The sequence below is a fragment of the Equus quagga genome, chromosome 18, assembly GCF_021613505.1.
Source record: "Equus quagga isolate Etosha38 chromosome 18, UCLA_HA_Equagga_1.0, whole genome shotgun sequence".
NCBI lineage: Eukaryota > Metazoa > Chordata > Mammalia > Perissodactyla > Equidae > Equus > Equus quagga.
Genome location: NC_060284.1, coordinates 41400249 through 41413587, shown reverse-complemented (window position 1 = coordinate 41413587; position 13339 = coordinate 41400249). Strand labels below are relative to the sequence as shown.

Genomic DNA, 13339 nt, shown 5'->3' with positions numbered 1-13339 from the left:
GGGTAGTATTCCATTGTATATACCACATCTTCTTTATCCATTCATCCATCAGTGGACACAGGTTGTTTTCATATCTTGGCTACTGTAAATAATGCTGCAATGATCACGGTGGGGAGGAGTGCATGTATCTTTTCAAATTAGTGTTTTAATTTTCTTTGGATACATACACAATTTCTGGATCATATGGTCTATTTCTAATTTTTTGAGGAAGCTCCATACTGTTTTCCATAGTGGCTGCACCAATTTGCGTTCCCACCAACAGTGCACTGGGGTTCCACTTTCTCCACATCCTTGCCAACACTTGTTATTGCTTGTCTTTCTGATAACAGCCATTCTAACAGGTGTGAAGTGACATCTCATTGTGGTTTTGATTTTCATTTCCTTAATAATTAGTGATATTGAACATCTTTTCATGTGCCTGTTGGCCATCTGTACATCTTCTTGGGAAAAATGTCTATTTAGATCTTGTGCCCATTTTTTAATCAGATTGGTTTTTTTGCTATTGAGTTGCATGAGTTTTTTATATATTTTTGATATTGGCCTCTTATCAGATATATGATTGGCGATTAATTTCTCCCATTCAGTAGGTTGCCTTTTCATTTTGTTGATGGTTTCCTTTGTTGTGCAGAAGCTTTGTAATGTGATGTCGTCCCACTTGTTTATCTTTATTTTTGCATGCTGCACATTCTTAAATGCAAAGCTCTATAACCGGGAAGCCAGGAAGCACCCTGGAGAAGAGGAGAGCAGCGGGAGAACGCCCAGCTCCCCAAGCCAAAAAGCTGAGGTCCAGTCCAAGACTAAGGGGTGGTGAGAAGGAAGCGAGTTTGCAAGTGACAAGTGGCTGTGGCCCAAACGGTTCTCCTAATTACCTCAGAGCCTCTGGGCTTCCACCAAGCCCAAAACAGGTCAGTCACTGTTATCAGAGATACAAATTGTCCTCCAAATGATGTTTAATTGTTTTATTGAAACCTCTGACAGTCACCTGGGGCAATCTGCTCCTAACAGGCCCTGCCCTTCACTTGGCGGCTGCTCTCCTCGGGCTTTCTCACCCAGGACACTCTCCCTCCTTCACTCTCCATCCCAATGTCACAAAGTCCTGTCAGTGTGTCAGCTCTGTCCTCTTTCCCAGTTCAGGCCTTCTCTCTGTTAGATGCCTGCAGCCGGTTCCCAACCCCCTTCTCCTCTAGGCTCAGGGGCCCCTTCTTGAAATACCATATGGCCCCACTCCCACTGCCTGCTGCAGAGAGCCCACTGCCCTTGCTGTGGCATTTGCAGCCCCTCCACTGGGCCCTCCCCCTCCATCTCCCCACCTCAGCTTCCATTTCTTCCCTCAGTCCATCCCCCACTCTCTCAGCAGAAATCCCTCCCCACCCTCTGCCTACTGAAGCTTCCAGTCTTTGAAGGTCCAGCTGGAGGCCTGCCCTCTCACCTCCATGACACCTTCTGCAATTCCTCAAGTGAGAATTAATATCCTTTTCTCTCTCCTCAGAACACTCAGGTAATACTATTTTACACCGTTACCATTTGACTTGCTAGTTGTTTATATGCCTGATTCCTTTTCTAAACACAAAGCTCCCTGAGGGCAGGAGCTAAGGTGCATTCAGCTTTGTGTCCACTCTCCATTGCCCCCGGCACAGCCAGTGCCTGGCACACATAGGACAGAACACAGTACTTACAGAGTTTCCAGGGTCCCTGCCTTCCCACCCTCCAAGAACAACCTGCTGCCTATGTTGAAATCTGAACCACTGCCTTCGCCTTTGAAACAAAGAGGCAGGGGTGAAAAGCTAACAGATCTGACCAGAGAGACACTGAAACCTAGCAGAAGTCTGCACACCCCATCCGGGGATGGTGGGGGGACGGCTCTAATCGAGTGCAGCCCTGCAGCACATGTGGGGAGGACCCCACGACTTGGAGGCAGCTTTCTGTTCCGTATTCATCTGTAAAATAAGGATCAGTGCTCATCTACCATTGCATCTGGTTACCACATGGATAGAACGAGAAAGAGAAAGAAAAGCTTACTGAGAAAAAATAAACAGAACAGTAATTTCTGACTCCATTTCACAGATTTGCTGGATTTTATTTTGGTCTCCCATCCATCTCTCCAGTGACACCATCTTTGCTTCTGCAAGGCCAAAGCCTGGAATCTTACTATTACAAGTGCTCAATAAATATGATATAAATGAAGTGAATCAATGAATTGATGCATTTTGAACTCCCCAAATTTTCTAGAGTTTGATGTAATTTCCAACTTCAAATTTTTCCCATTCTCTGATCCCAAGAACATCTGATGCCCAGGACGCCCCAAGTGGCAGTTTAAAGCTAAGGTAAATGAGAAGCCCAGCCATTGTTCACTGACCTTCTGCCTCTTATAAAGGAGCCACGATTTGTGCCTCACCTTCTCCACTTTGTAGACAGGATCCATCCTCAACTCAGAGAAATAAATACTGGATGGGCACAGTCTTGGCACAGAGCATTCCACGGGCTGGTAGACCGTTCCAAACAACACGCAAAGGAGCCAGTGGGATCTTCTGCAGCCCATCTCAGCTCCCTGTTGCATTTGCCAAGCATGTTCTCTGCAGTCAGTATTTTGTTTTCTTAGTCAAGGAAGAAGGGAACTGGGAAAAGGGGCAGATGGTCCCGAGGGGGAGGAACTGGCACTGGGAAATGTGACCAGGGCTGGTGCAAACCAGCTCTTTTGGTTCAGCCTCACCATTTTAGGTGAGGGGGACACACACGCCCAGTGGGTGTGTGAGCAAGAGCAGCACCATCACTGCCCGACAGGTGCATTCTCTCTTGTACTAGAATGGAGGCGCTGAGGGGACTTCTGAAGGCAGGGTGGAGTGCAGTAATAATACCAAGGACAAGCACAGTGTACAGGCGCTACTTCTTGAGGGCTGACTCCATAACAGCCACTGCGCTAAGCAGCCATTATCTCCTTTAACCCTGCCAATAATCCTATGAGGTTGGTACCACTGTTGTTCCCAATGAAGAGGTAGAGGCTAAGAGCAATAAATTACCTATGTTCATTGAACTTAAGACCCTTGGATGCTGGCACTTTCTTGAAGTTACCAGAAAGGGTCAATGGAAAGATTTTACTCAACTAGGTCACCACTGCCACCTGACCAACAGCTGCTTTGAGTCACTGTTGACTGCATGTCATGTCCTGATTTTAAGATGTGACAGTGCGCAAAAATAAGCATCTTGGAATTGATGAAATAATGCACACAGTCAAAAAGTGGAGGCCCTGGTCCACACCAATGCACTCTGATGCCAGAAGCTGCCTCACAACCACAACATATCACAGAAAGATCCCGGGTTTCAGAGCCAGGGAAACCTGGATCTGAGTCCTGCTGCCACTTACTAGCTGTGAGTCTTTGGGAAAGTACACAACCTTGCTTGGTTTCAGCTTCTGGACCTGAAAAGATGGAGATGAAGGCTCTGACCTCACGAAGTTGTCATGAGGATGAAATGAGATAACAGGCTGGGGGCATGCCATAATCCAGCCCCTTCATGCGAGAACATGGGGGAAACGGCCTCAAACCATAGCACAGTCACCCACTGTCCCACGATGCCCTGGAACAGGTGTGTAACAAGCACGCTGGTGCCCAAGGACATGGGAGGCTGGCAGGACACAGGGGCTCAGTGCTCCAACTGACTTCCCACTTCCCTCCTGGGCTGGGAGGAGAATGGAGCCCAGAGACTCCTGCAAAGTCAAGCTACTGCTGAAATTTGGGATTTTAAAAATTCCTCTCTCTATTTCTCCCTCCCCTCCTCCCCCCTTCCTTTCCTTTACTTCCTTCAGCAATATTTACTGTACACTAACGATGCACAGGCCCTATTCTAGTCCAGCAGGGAACAGAGCAAACAATGTCCCTGCCTGGGGGATTCATATTCTAGTGCAGAGGGACGACTAAAAATCAGGCAAATATACAATCAATAGTGTGTATATAGGCATATACTATATCTATAGTACGTATAAAGATATCAAGTAAATCTATAACATAGAGTATGAGGCAATGGGGTGAGGCAGGGATGCTGCAGGATGCTAACAGGAAGCAGGGGAGGGATGTGACCCACTCTTTTAAAAGGCATCACCGTAGGACAAGTGAGGAGACAGGAGGGTAGGCAAGAGATGATAGTGAGCCAGGCCAGGTGGTGGATGAGGGTGAGGTTTTAAAGAGTGAGGGAAACAGAGGAGCCCAGGGCCCATCAGGTCCCAGACAGGTAGAAGACTCATGAGATGGTCCCAGTTTGGAAAAAGAAATTAAAAAAAAAAATCAGATGTGAAAAGAAAAAATCCAGGAGCAACACCGTGAAAGCCTCACTCCCTTCTTTCCTCATTCACAGGAGGCCCACAGTGGTGATGGATGGGTCCTCATTGCATCTGCCCAAATCCTCTGGTCTGGATTTTCTTAAAGCCACTATTTTGTCTTGTCTCAGAGACAGAGGGACTCAAGGGTGTCCAATTACCTAAGTTACCCACCCAACCAAGTGAAGAGCACTTGAAGGAGCAGTGAGCAGAAACCTTTAATTACAGTCCTGACGTGCTGTCTCTCTCCTGAGAACCAGAGAGTCTGTGCCTCTTCCCTCAATCACCTTCAGTGAGCTTTGGGGAGGGGCGGGCGGGAAAGCATTCCCGTGGGGAACAAGTCACGGGACCACTGAGACCACAGCAAAGGTGGCAAACATGCTGAGGACCTACTGGGCTTACATATGTTATTTATCCCCCTAACCACTCAGGATAAAATATAATCCTCACTTTACAGATGAAGAAGCCTAGGCTAAAAGAAGATCACTATCGTGTACAAGATTACCCAGTCATGAAGGGGAAGAGAGGGACTCCAACTGTGGTCTCCCAAACTCTGTAGTCAACGTTCCTCCTGATAGGCTGGTGCTTACCAATCTTTTGCATGTGGTGACACACAGAGAAGAGAAGATTGATATGGTACACTGGGGGAAAAGGAGGAAGCCCCACCACCCTGGGCCACAGCAGGCTACTCCAAGGGATGAAGGCATCATTATTCCTGGGCCACATGCTACCATCTGTGGCACTGGTTAGGAAAGTTCTCCAAAGTACCATGCTGCATGGCAAACTGACAGACCTGAGTCTCATTCGGCAAGTCAGCAGGGGGCCGAGTTCATCTACCACCATCTCTCGCCGAGGTCAGGAGCTTCGTCACTCAGCCAGATCCTTTCCCAAAGCCAAAGTCATAATGCAATTTGGGGAACAAGTCAAGGAGATTCCTTCCAGCTGTTCTAAAGGTGTTCCCAATTATTAGCAGGCAGGTTGTCTCAGTGGTATGCCAGGACCGTGGACAGCACCCAACAGGCCATTTGGGGGAGCCCGTGCTGGGTTGCCCAGCAGAGGCGCACCCAGTCTCCTTCCTTTAGGTGCCCCAGAGAAAGGGCGGTCTATGTTTTCACTGAATACTCACCTGGCAGCATCTGCTAGAGCCACTTCTCCAAGTGCCTGTTCACATGTCTTGAAAGGGAGCTTTATCACATAGCACTCCCGACTGGAGTAGAATTTAAAACCAAAGGAGCCCAGGAGTCTTATAATTAAAGAGAAGAAGCAACCAGCAGGAACTTGGGGTGTGGACCAATGAATTCTATTTGCAGGTGAAAGAATAGGTGGAAAATTAGTGGTGCACAGAATCCAGCAGAAATTCTAATTAAACCAGTAATTAGAAATGATGGACTACAGGGAGAGCAACTCGTTATCTTCAAATGAACTGCAAGCAGGCTCTGGAAGACAGAGTGGCAGCTCAGTGGGACAACTGCAGCTGATGAGTAGAGCCCAGGGCCTGGGAGCCGGGGCATTATTTCCTCTGGCCCCACACTTGCCCCACCCTCACTCCACAAGAGGCCACAGGGCAAACAGGGCTTTAAGTCTCAGCTCCCAGGTTGGGGCCACAGGCTGCCCAGGACTCGCCTGACCCAGACTTATTTTCTAACAAAATATACCTGATTGTGAACGTGAGAATAATTTAGGACAGTAATCCATCTTGCATCTGCGTTTATGTTCTCACATGTGAATTTTCTATACACAGCAAATACCTAACTTTTTTTAAATAACTGGATTTGTCCAGAGATGAACAATGTTTTAATTTTAAAAATTACTAATGGGGGTGGGGGTGTGTAGAATGATCAAAGGACAAAATGGCTGCCTATGGAGCAAGGGTTTCTGGGAAGACCTCTTTGTCTGCTGCGGGTGGGAGAGCATTAACGCACCCTCACTTACAGGAACTTTCCCACCATGATCAAAGGTGGTTCAGAGGTGCTGGGCAGGCTAGGACACTATGAGCCTGTTCCTCCAGGGATGGCAATTTCTCATAGAGAAAAGGGACAGGGAAGCAGGAGGAATCAGATGCCAAGTTTCCCAGAACAGCCAAGGACATAAGTGGCAGAGCCCCAAGAGTGAGGAGAGAGCAGGCCCTCCACGGACAAGACCAGGAAGCAAGCAGCATCCCTGGGAGCAGCCCATGTCAGCAGCCGCTGTGAATAACCTGGGAGTGCTAGTGGCTTTGCTCCGGGGTCTGGGACCTCATCAGAAACTGCTGCTGGTCCCTGGCACACACTCTCCAGCACAGAAACCTGACACCCCAGAGCTCCCACCAGTGACTGGCTGTCCTTGATTCTGCAGATGCAGAAATCCCCACAGCAATGTCCAATCTGCTCTGCCTCCTCCCTCACTGCTCCCAGCACCAACCTCTGACCTGGACAAACTTTAAGGATATGAGGTCAGGGGTGGTAGAGGTCAGGAAGAGAAAGACAGACAGAACAGTAGAGCACCAAGATGGAGCCTGGGATCTTCTTCTGGATTCCAGCCCACCCAGCACCACATTCCATATTCCCCAAGCCTTGAAAGTTTACATATCTTCATTCTCTACCAATTTCCCATTGGTGGAGGCCCCTTTCCCCCTTTCTCAGGGAACCAGCTGAAAGAACTGGACCCACAGGGTTAGACAGCCTCATTTGTGTAAATGCCTAGGTTGTCAGCAAACATTTATCAAGAAGTTGTTATGGAGCCAAACCCTGATGGCCTAGTGGTTAAAGTTTGGTACACTCCACTTTGGCGGCCCAGGTTTGCTTCCCGGGTGCAGAACCACACCACTTGTCTGTCAGTAGCCATGCTGTAGCAGCAGTTCACACAGAAGAACCAGAAGAACTTACAACTATACACAACTATGTACTGGGGCTTTGGTGAGGGTGAAGGAAGAAAAAAAAAGGAGGAAGATTGGTAACAGATGTTAGCTTAGGGTGAATCTTACCCTGCAAAAAGAAAAAAAAAAAAAAACCCCCTTATTTTTTCAAAAAAAGGTTTTTTCAAAAAAAAAAAAAAAAAGGAAGAAGTTATTATGGATCCACATCACATAGTGATTAAGCACATGAAGTTTGGAATCAGACAGGCCTGAGTTCAAATTCTCAGGTTGCCACTGACTACTTATGTGACCTGAGCAAATTATTTAGCATCTCTGAACCTCAAGTCCCACATCTGTAAGTGCAGATAGCAATCTGTCTCCTGGGATTGTAGTGAAGATTAAATCAGATGGTGTATGAATATAGCATTTAGCACAGTGCAGAAGCCTCAATAAAAACCTGGATATTATCGCTGTCTGCCAAGCATGGCGTGAGCTGCCAGAATCCAGAACTGCACTCATCTCCCTAAGAGCAGGAAAAGTAAGCATTTCCCCACAGGTCACAGTCCCACCCAAGTTCGGGACAGTGCACTGACACAGATCAACCCGTGGTACCATCCTTCTGACCTCTGGAAGCCTGGGACACCAGTCAGGGCAGGTTGATGTGAAAGGACTTTGTAGGGCCTGAGTATCAGAGTTTTCCCATCCTCGTGCTCCAGATGTTTGGCTGTGAGGACTTCTTGCAGTCCAGCCTGGCAGCAAGTGATAATTCAGACGTGGCTCTAGGAAAAAAGCCCAGATCCATCTTCCCGTTAAACTATTCTACTGCTTATCTTAGCAGCTTTCAAAGGATTAATGACGAATTGTCCTGCTGCAGCAAACCGGGCCAGCAAAGGAGCACGAGGGAAGGGAAGAGGCGCAGGCAGAAATAATATACTCCTCAGGAATCCTCTCATCTCTGTCTTTACCAACCTTGGAATTTGCTCCCCGAACCAATGGGGAGGGCATTGATTCCAGGGTGCATGTACCACATGCACACACACACACGCATACACACATGCACAGGCACACATGCATACAGATATGCACACACGAATACACATGTGCATGCACACACATATACATTCGCAGTAGCACACATACATTCCCAGTTCCCTGGGTCAGCACGGCCTCTTTCTTGCTGCACTAGGGATCCCCTCATTTCAGCTCAGCACCAAACTGAGACACATTACAGAAGGAGGGAGCAAGGCACCCATGACCCTTCAGGAAAGGCGGGAGACACACTTCTCTCCTCTCCAGGAAAGGCCAGCCTCGCCTCTCCCAGACAGTTCTCTTGCAGCTCTCAGCTCCATCATGGATAGGACAGGTGGGGAGGAGGATGGCAACCTGGATCAAAGGGCAGGGCCCCCTGAAATCCACCCAGCAGGTGCTGCAACTTGGGCGCAGGCCACGCTCCTGAGCAACCCCAAGAAGTCAAGGTCTGTACTGGAGTCTCGCCCTGGAGCTGTTGCAGGCAGCTGAGGGCACCCAGCAAACCAGCACAGCCCTGCCCACCGCCCCCACCCCATCCTGCATCGCCCTGTTCTTACTCAGGCTTCCTCATTCCCCTATTTCAACCTAAGCGTTGGAAATAGGTCAGTTTGAAGCCGAGTTATGGGTCCTTCTCAACCACATGGGAAGCCCTGCCACTTCGATTTGTTTCCACACTCCCTCTCACATCAAGGAACAAGGACAGAGCCTAAGAGTCACCTCTGGTTAAGGTCCATAAGGAAAGGGGTGGGAACTAACATTTAATGAGCATCTGCGACGGGTCCAGCACTGCACTCAAAATAAGCCACCAGAAAAGGCAGCGCAGGCATCCCTGTTGTACAGCTGAGGAAACCAAGGCTGCAGAGGTGAAGTGACTTGCTCAAGGTCACCCTGCGATGGCACGTGGCAGAGCACTGGGCCCAATTCTGAGCGCCATCACAGAGCCTCCCGAGGAGCCTCTCCTCCACTCCCCCCAACCCAGCCTTGCTCACCTTCCTCATGGGGGCGGAGCTTCCCAGGAGGCGCGGGATCCTGAGCTCCGCTTAGCTCGCTCTGAGGACTTGCCCACCTCCGGTCAGTGGTCCCAAAGCACCGGGAGCCCAGGCCATTCCTGCTCACAAGTCCCGGTAAAGAGCTCCATTCAACTGGCAAGCAGCTGACACACGACTCCGCGTGTGACTCAGGCCAAACAAACTCACCCCAATCTGACTGGTGGGCTCCTGCACTGAGTCACCCTCCAGGCTGAGCTGCGGGGATTTGCTGAAACCACCTACTTAGCTACAGCTGCTCCCTTAGAGAAAAAGCCAGCGGAGGAGCTGGAGCCTCTGAGGTCCCCGCGGATGGGCCACAGTCAAGGACAACCGGGAGTGACCTCAAAGCCCTCGCTGCCCAGGTGATGGGTCCGCTTCCCTGGGCCAGGGGATAATGTAAGCACAGTGGCAGGCACAAGACGCCTCCACTGCTAACCTCAACTCATGCTGACCTTGTTCTCCAGACATCAGTCAGCATTTCCGCACAGCCTAGTAGTTAGGCTCCAAGTTTGGGTTGAATTCTTTTTTGAAACCATTATAGGATTTTCTTACTTCCTGGAAGTTCCTGTAACAAGAGCACTGCCCTCAAAAGAATCTTCCTTTCGCTACCACTCCCCTGTCTCCCCAGCGCAGCTCCACCTGCCTCGTGTTCACAACAGAGTTGCCACAAAGGTAGGTCTGGTTCGAAATTCCCGAATCCATAGAGTCCCCTACTTCTCAAAGAAGGAAAGAGGGATGGGATCAAATTATTATCTTTTTTACATTCCATTGACGGCGACAAGGTCCTGTAAGGAGAGTGGCCTCGGGATTCCTGAACACTTGGAGCCCTGACAGGGCTGCTTGGACTTTAAAAGCAAATAGCACGCTTCCCTCCAGGGCGGCCGCGCCCCTGGGGGAGCAGGCTTCCTAGAGCACTGCGAGCATCGCTTGAAAGCCCGGCGCACACAGGTATAAAAGTGGCCGAGGCCTCTCTTCCGAGGCGGCGCCCCCTCCAGACCTGCACCCCGCGCACGTCCCCCATCTCCGCCATTCCGTTCCCGGATGCGCTTCCCTCAGGGAGGATGGGCTCCCCGCTAGCTCCGAATTCAGCGAGGATCAACCCCAGGACGGGAAATTAAATATTCATCTTGGGCGTGAGCGCTCTGCTTCTCCTGCCAATGTTACTGTCAAGGTCACGGGCCTGAAGCCGAGCGGCTGGGGCTGGGGTCTCCAGCCGCTCAGGAGCCTCCCCCCGGGAACTGCGCCCTGGACGCGCAGCTCCAGAAGGCGAAATCGGCCGGGCCTCCTCTCTGGTCCTCTGCGGGCGATTGTCCCTGCAGCTCTGCCCGATTACCTCCGGAGTTCTCGGGCCCTCCTGAGCCCGGGAAGCTGGAGCCCAGTGCCCAACCCATGCGCGCTGCGCTAAGCACCCCCGATGCGCCGGAGGAGCGCCAGCCTCCGGGCTCCGTCGCCAGGCAACAGCGGCTGGAGCGGCAGGAGGAGCCCTGGGCCCGCGCAGGGCCGGGCGGATACCCGGGCAGCGCCGCCTCGCACCTCCGTCCTTAGGCCTCCCTGGCTGGGGCGGGGCCGCAACAGCTAAAGTTGCGGTGGCTGACCCGGTAAAGGCAGGCTGGGCGCGGCGGGCGACTCACCTGTCCCGCGTGGTTCGTCCCCCGGACTTGTCCGCTGCACTCCGACGGGGCAGCTGCAGTCGCCGACGGGTCGCGGGCGCACAGCCTTTCCCACGAGGAGCCCGAGGGTGGCGGCGACGGGCCCTGGCCGGGGCTGGGAGGGGACCCGGAGCTGCGCACCCGCACACGCGACTCTGCTCACTCCTCACTCCCTCCCTCGCCACCGGTCCTGGCCCGTCTCCCGCCCGCCGCGCGCGCTCAGGCCTAGGGGGAGCGGCCCAGGGACCAGTTTCCGAGGCGAAGGGAGCGCGTGGGGGCTGCTGGTGCCGGGGCCGAGTGTCACCCTCCCTGAGCTCTGGCTGCGCCGGCTCTGCGGAGCGGAACGGAGCTGGGAGGAGCGCAGCGCGCACTGTTCCCTCGCTTTCCGAAAGGCCACCCTGGCGGCGGGGCGCCGTGACGCAGGCTTGACTCACGCGCGGGCCCGCGTCAGTGCGAGGCTCTGGGGCCGCGATCGAGGCTCTAATGGCCGACGCAGGCGGAGGAGGTGGGCAGAGGGAGGGTGAGGGGCTGTCCCCGGAGCAGCCTCTTGAGGCCCTTGGGCAAGGGACCCAGACTCTGGAGTGGCGTCACCAGGGCTTCTGCCCTAGAGAGGAACCGGGCCCCACTGGCCAAGGGCCTCCCAAGCCCTGGTCCTCCCTTCCTTCACCTTTTCAGGCCCATCTCTTTTGGCCCTCCTTCATGAACTCAATCCCACCCAAAGTGGTTATTCCCCCTGCCCTAGCCACTTCCACCTCCACGACTTTGTTCACTCTGTTCGCCTCACTTGGAATGCCCTTTCCACTCCACCGTCCTTCCATCCTACTATCGTGCAAGACCATTCCCTATGCAATGCAGCTCTTCAATACATCTCTCCTATTGAGCTCCTACTGTAGCCAGGGGCTGCAGGGGTGGAGAACATCAAAGAGATAAGGTTATGGAACTTCTGGGAGAGGCAGAGTGGGGTTGACCCAGGTAGCTGTAATACAAGGCAGAAGGACCAAAGAAGCGTACAAGATGAGTAAAGTGGGGGACAGCGAAGGGAGAGGGAAATTCTGACTGGGCTCTGGGCAGGCCTTATGGAGGAAACGAGACAGGATCCTGGCCTCAAAGGGTGAACAGGACTTCAGACAGAAGGAGGGAAGGACGACTCCTGTGGAGGTGACAACATGACAAGGGCAAAATGCAAGACAGTGGAGAAGGTGAGCAGGGGAGATGATTGCCTGAGCTAAAGCAGGGGTGGGGTGAAAGGAGGTGAAGCTAGACAAGGCGGTAGGAGCCATTGTCCAGGGCCCTGAAGGGCTGTTAGGGGAATCAGGAATAAATTTTCTCTGCTCTAGGGGACACTAAGGGGACCTTGGCATTAGAGGCAGGTATTTGGGAGGGATGGGAAGTGGAGGCTGTCCCAGTTGTCCTACTGAAAGGCCATAGGACCATTGTCATGAACTCTGAAGCCTCTGAGATTTTACCCTTGCCATCTAACAAGTTAACCTGCCATGGTTTCATGGATGCTGGCAGAAGACATGAGACTCCTGGGCCAGAGACAAAGGACCTTATTACTCATAGCACAGCAGGCGATATGAGCTTCACATTCAGGCCAGTTTCCCTTAACCTTGAGCCCCATGGGAGGGACATGGGGCTGGCCAGGTGATACTGCACATGCTGAGGAACTGGAAGTTTAGGAAACATGAACCTTTTATGATGAGCTGCAAGGAAACCTGCTCAACGGTTGCCTTGAAGGGAGTCATTATCATTATTATAGTGGACAACAACAAACCTGCTCTGCAAACATCCTCAGAAAGATAGCTGGAACAAAAAGCCATCAGTGCCTCTGTCCACAAGACTTGTGGAAGTGAGAGACAGTGCTGGAGAGTTATCCCCCAATAGACATTTATCTTTTCACTCAGCAACTACTTAGTGTTAGGCTCGTGTTTGCCTGACACTGTTCTAGGTCCTGAAGATTCAGCAGAGAACAAGACAGTGATCCCTGCCCTCATGAGCTCACATTCTGCTAGGCCCAACCAGCGACACGGCTTGGGGTTGAGGGGTGGGGCAGGAAGTAGCAAGTGATACAGGAGGCATGACAGAGGTGAACAAACATGATATGACAACTGACGGGGTGGGAGAGATGAGAGGAAGGAAAGAGTCAGAGATGGGTGGTTTTAGGGCACGGGAACTTGCAGGGGGTGTGGCGATGGGAAACGGGAGGAACTCTGCAGTCTTGCAGACCTAGTTTTCCCCCTGACTGCCATTTACTAGAGACCTTGAGCAAGTGACATAACCTCTCTGAGCCTCAGTTTCCACATCTGTAAAAGGAATAATACATACCCCATAAGGTTGATGATGAGATGACTTTATAAAAATATCTGGTATCACATCTGATATAATATGCTTAATAAATGACTATTAGTGGTATTATTAGATGATCATATTGTTATTAACCAAGAGGGGAGATCCAGAAAGAGGAACAGATTTGGGGAGCATGAAGGAAGAA

The 13339-nt window shown here is 51.4% G+C and overlaps 1 protein-coding gene across 3 annotated transcripts in view; it reads right to left on the bottom strand.

Moving 5' to 3' along the window:
- The window catches only part of SLC6A17 (solute carrier family 6 member 17), a 57852-nt gene extending 46646 nt beyond the window's left edge, over positions 1–11206 (bottom strand). For all 3 annotated transcript variants that reach the window (XR_006885973.1, XR_006885974.1, XM_046645114.1), the window contains exon 1: positions 10831–11206. The gene's annotated coding sequence lies outside the window, so the exon portion shown is untranslated. The remainder of the gene's footprint in view (positions 1–10830) is intronic.
- Between the last annotated feature and the right edge of the window lie 2133 nt (positions 11207–13339).